Source organism: Somniosus microcephalus, chromosome 6, assembly GCF_052327205.1.
Source record: "Somniosus microcephalus isolate GS21.2 chromosome 6, FLI_Smic_1.0, whole genome shotgun sequence".
Classification (NCBI taxonomy): Eukaryota; Metazoa; Chordata; class Chondrichthyes; order Squaliformes; family Somniosidae; genus Somniosus; species Somniosus microcephalus.
The window spans coordinates 87,625,462-87,631,461 of record NC_140992.1 but is presented as its reverse complement, the minus strand read 5'-3'; positions in this window follow the sequence as shown (position 1 = coordinate 87,631,461).

Below are 6,000 nucleotides of genomic sequence, written 5' to 3'. Positions count from 1 at the left end.
GAGTAAAAGTAAAGTTAGAATTTGTCCCTTAGCCAGGCCGAGAACAAAGGAATGAAAACCACAGCTGGACCAAAGCCAGGATTGGCCATCTGAGCCCAGAAGAGGAGTTACGGTCACAGCAACAAGACTGAACCATGGATTAACTGCACAGTTAATTCTATTGTGTGTGTGTGGGGGGGGGGGCGGAGAGAGGAGCAGGGGAGAGAGATGTTATAAATGAAAGGAATGTACTGTGTTGTTTCAGGCAAGCTGGTTGACTGGTTCATTTTGTTTTGCCGGATCTGCTGCTGGATCTGAATTTGGGATATTAACGTTGTAGTCCAAGTCGTTTAGTCTAATTTTTACATATTGATGGTAAAATTACCCCATTCTTATTGCAGGGCAGTTTCAACAGCAGGAGGAAGAAAGCCAATTCTGCAGCTGCCAAAAATCATGTTTGCCAGACTCGGTGCCTCCTCCCCCACCTCAAGGGCAATCAAAGCAATTTTAAAAAGAACTTTATGACATTCTGGCTCCTCAGTACCATACAGTTATTGGGTACAAGTACAAAAAAAACACAGAACCTTTTGAACAAAAACTGTATAGAACACGTAGATTACTGATGCATGCAGACATGTAAAAACAATTATTATTATAGATGGACTGGGATATCTTAAAAATTGTGCTGATTAAGGTAGGAGCAGGACTGAACAGTCTCTTGAGGCTACGAGGAGGCATTCATCTACCGTGGGCTTTACCTTCACGAATGCTTTTGGTTAATTGGGAACCCGACACATGGGAACCCATCACCATATTTAAATGCTTCCAACTTGTACTATTTCTATTTGCTGGAATACTTGTGCTTGCCCAATGAGAACATATCTAACTTATTCAAGGCCAGAGAGTTTAGCAGCAGGTTGGCTGAGGCAACCCCAAAAGTGCAAGGGTATCATTGCAATTTACCCAGCTGAAACTGTGCAGCTGGCCAGTACAGAGCACTGGTAATCTTTCTACTGCTTTCCAAGCTAGGACCATCCTACCCGTTAACAGCATTGAGTTGCAGTGTTATTTGCGGCCAACTGGGAAGAATTCCAGCCACTAGTGACACATCTGCTCCTCCTGGTTTCAGTCATGAGCCTTTTGATTTTCCGTCACAGTTGTGCTCAGTATTTGAGCTTCAAAATATTGTGCCACTCCTTGGCAATTCAATAGAGAAGCCAAGTTGAGCTCGTACCACTCCTGACTTAAACATTTAATCATTTATTTCAGCCAGGTTCTTTCTACCAACTTGGAAAAATGCAAATACATTAGCCCCGATTTTAACCTAACCAGCCCAGCAGCAACGGTTTGGTTCTTGTTGGATGGCCATTTTGCACCCTGCTCAATTTCTCCCCCTATTGATTTCCCACTCAAGGCTCCAAGTAAATATTGCAATTGTGTCCGATGATGTCTTTTATAAAAAAGGACCCCACCGACTTTGGGTGGATTTTCTTGTGGTAAAAGTCCCAGCACGTCAGCTCCAGGGCAGGTTAGTGACCTGGGGGATATTAACTGCCCACCCACCCATTTTATGCCAAACTTGTGGGGTTAAAGTCACTCCCTTGCTTTCTGGGCTCGTACATAAAGAATGGGCAATTGGCCATGGCATCATAGCATACACTATCCCCACCTGAGTCAGCTCCTTCATAACAGGAGGAGGAAAAACAGAAGAAAAACCCTCTCCGTTGCATCTTCTTCCATCCAATTTCCCAGCTGAATTGCAATTTGAAAATCCCATTTTAGATTCTAACATTGCACCTGTCTTAACATCATAAATCAAGCCTAGATGGGCTTTATAATAGAAAACCAAAGCAGCAGCAGGGGAAGACATCTGCTGAAGTTTTTAACACACAACAGATTATCAGACATCTGTATTGGTACTCTCTCTGGAAGTAGAAATGGCATTTGATTGGATGACATTGGAGTCTCTCATTGCAACACTGTAAATTTAATTTGGGGCACAGTTTATTCGAAAACTCCAAATACTGCATCATCACTTAAAACTGCGAGCTCTGTTCAGTTGAATAGCTACTTCCTTATTTGATCTTCACAAAGAGACCAGGCAGCTATGTGGTTATTCATTTTGACCCTTTATTACTGTTGGTAAAATTGACGATGTCCTTGGTAGTTGCAATGATTATATTCCATTTTATGCAGATAATGGCTCGAATTTTGCGATCCGCTGCGAAGTGACAGCGCTCGCCACTGTCTAGTGATCTCTGTGGCATCGATTTCAACTTTCCCGATGTTAATTTCATTCTGCCACCAACTCTAGAGGATCTCCAGCGTCCAGCAACAATGATATCGCCAAGCAGGCTAAGCAGCCAATTCCATTGAAGAATTCTCACAAACAGCAAACCAGGAAGTAAAATGCACTGGTTATCCTTCACTTTTTATAATTTTTACAGAGAACGAAATAAAGATTGGGACATACACATGTGATTAAGGTAGAAGCTGAAATATCATCAACAAACTTTAACCTTATGGAATTTTTATCTTAATGGAAATTCCACCAATATAAAATTAGTTGTTTTAGGCCAGAGAGGTTGTTCGGCAGTAGTTATGACTTAGTACGTAGTTAAAAACCCAGTTACACCTCCTTTAACAAGGCTTAACTTTTTCGGGGATTTTTTAATAGCGATATTTCAGCGTAAAAGCAGAAGTTCATGTCAGTTCAGTTGATATCTAAAGATTGCCATCTGCGGGGTCTTCAACAGCACGCCCTGTGGAGGAGCAGGGTATCACTGACAGCAACTTCTGGGTTTCTGCGTTTAACTGCACTTGTGCAGACGCCAGAAGTTGCTTCAGTTTCACAGAGTAATGACAGCGAATGGTGACAGTTTCACTATCATTACAACCGCAAAATCTGTACCTGTGTCATTTAACCCTGTGAAATCTTTCCTTATTTTACCTACAGGGGACTATGATAAATGCTTATTTGCAAAAGTCGTAACAACAAAACTGATGCTCCTTCATGCACAAGACACTCACCCTGGCTGGCCTCCCATTTTGCACCTTCAGTAAACTCGAGCTCATCCAAAACTCTGCTGCCCATATCCTAACTCGCACCTGTAATGTATATACCTTTAAGTGGGGAACTATCTTTTACAGTTCATGTATACTGTAGTACCAGCAGTGACCACACCTGTATATAGCCCTGAGTAGTAATCTGTACAGATCAGTTCCACTGTGTGCCACGTTGAGTAAACACATGTTGTACCGTTCTCCGCAGTCTGTGTCTTATTATACCCGGACACAACATTGGCGATGAGGCAAGTTCGAACCTACCTGAAACTCTGCATCACCTCCTGGGGATTCATTCCTGGAGATCAGTGGATTGGAGGTCAAGGCCAGAGACTCGGGCGTCGACCACAGGCAACTGCCCAGTTATCCAGCAGAGACCCGAGAATTGCGGGGGGGGCTGTCGAGAGACAGGCTTGGCTTTCCAGTCGAGGTGGTCCAGCGAAACGGGCTGGCAACAGGTATTGCGCAGACCCTTCCCAGACAGCGGCGGGCTTGAGCCCGACCGAGCGGCACAGCAAAGGGCCGAGAAGCGTCGACAGGGGAGAGAGAGAGAGGGCAGAGCGCACAGGGCGCAGCCGGTGTTCAGGGGCCGAGCAGCGTCGGAGAGAGGGAGAGAGAGATGCGCAGAAACCCGCGAGGCGCCGCCATTGCCACGAGGACCGCCGAGAGCGGCATTGGCAGCAGCGCAGGAGAAGCGCGCGAAACCTACAGGGCGCCGCCATTGCCACGAGAACCGCCGGGAGCGGCGTTGGCAGCAGCGGGGGAGGAAGGAAAGCGCGGGAGATGCCATTTTAAGCCATTGGGAGATGCCGTTTTAAAACACACCCAAAATGCCGAAGAGTGTCAGTATCACCGCATTTGACAATGCAATCGAAGATTGGACTACATATGTCGAACGAATAGAAGTGTACTGCAAGGCAAATGAGGTGTCAGATGATAAGAAAGCGTCGGTATTGTTAAATTTAATGGGTGCAAAGATGTATGGTTTATTACGAAATCTAGTAACCCCAACAAAGCCAATGGAAAAGAGTTTTGAAGACATAGTAACGATACTAAAGGAACATTTAAACCCCACACCGCTGCTGATAGCAGAAAGATTCAAGTTTCACAAACGGAACCAGCATAAGGATGAAAGCAATGCTGATTATTTAACAGAACTGCGCAAACTATCGAAACACTGCCAGTTTGGAGCGGGACTGGCAGATACCTTAAGGGACAAGTTTGTGTGTGGGCTTCAAAGTGAAGGAACCCAGAAACGGCTTTTATCTGAAAAGGACATTACGCTGGAAAAGGCTTTCAGCATTGCGGTATCATATGAAGCAGCAGCACGGGGCGCTGCAGAGATACAACAGAGACCGCAAGAATATGGCACAAACGAAATGTCATATGGAACAGAGAAGTGCTATCGCTGCGGCAGAACAACACACGACCAGAATGATTGCTGGTTCAAAGACAAAGTGTGCAGACAGTGTGGAAAAGTAGGACACATAGCACGAGTCTGCAGGTCGGGAAAGAAAACCAGCAATAAGAAACCTACCAAAGAAAAGTACAAGAAGGTACATAAGATGACGGAGAATAGTTCAGACGAACAAAAGAGTGATAACGACTCCGAAAGTAGGGAACTGAGTTGTCTGAAACTACATAATGTGATCACAACGGAGGATCACCGAACCATTTGGGTCACTCTCAAGATAGCAGGAGTCCAGGTAAAGATGGAATTGGACACAGGATCAGCCCTAACAGTCATAAACCGACGGGACTATGAGCGGCTATTCTCACACATACCCTTGAGAGACACAAAAATTATTTTGAAGACGTACATGGGGCAAAAAGTCTACCCCAAAGGAAAAATAAGGGTGACCGTTATATATAACGGTAAGGAAACACCAAAACTAGACCTGTATGTATTACAAGATGGAGGACTACCATTACTGGGACGTGAATGGATCCGGAAAATACAACTGGATTGGCATTCCATACAGGCACTGACTGTGGCTGACAAAAAGGATGACGATGTCACACCTGGGCGACTGTCAAAGATCCTAACTGACGTGAAAGAAGTGTTCCAGCAAGGACTCTGAACACTAAAAGGCATGACAACGATGATTAAAATTGAAGAAAACGCAAGCCCAAAATTTTTTACGGCCAGACCGGTACCTTATGCGATCCGCCCAGCTGTCAAAGCAGAGCTGGAGAGTCTGGATCGTTCAGGTGAACTGTCCAAGGTAGGCTGGAGCGAGTGGGCTACACCCATCGTCCCTGTGATGAAAAAGTCGTTGAGCAGCATGCCTTGGGAACCAAGGAAGGTTCGCAACTGTGGGGACATTAAGGTAACAGTGAACCCGGTCCTTCACACCGTACAATATCCACTTCCGCGGATTGAAGATATTTTCGCCTCGCTATCTGGAGGGAAACACTTCACTAAGATTGATCTGGCCCAGGCGTATCTGCAAATGGAGGTAGAAGAAGCATCAAAAAAATACCTCACAATCAACACCCATAAAGGTCTCTACCAATACAACCGGCTGGTATTCGGGGTAGCATCAGCTCCGGCTATTTGGCAGAGAACAATGGAACAAGTCCTGCAAGGGATCCCAGGGACCCAGTGTTATTTGGACGACATCCTGGTCACGGGTGAAAATGACAGTGATCACCTTGCCAACCTGGAGCAGGTGCTCACTAGATTGCAGGAATATGGGCTCCGAGCTAACCGCCCAAATGCGAGTGTTTTAGAAAAAAGATCTCGTATTGAGGCCACGTTATCGATAAAGAGGGGTTACATAAGTCCCCAGAGAAGATTGAGGCAATAGTCAAGGCTCCAGCACCGGAAAATGTGTCACAACTGAGGTCGTTCCTCGGGCTGGTAAACTACTACCATAAGTTCTTGCCAAATTTGTCTACAATACTACACCCACTGAACAACCTAGTGCAAACTGGGGTGCCATGGAAGTGGAGTGA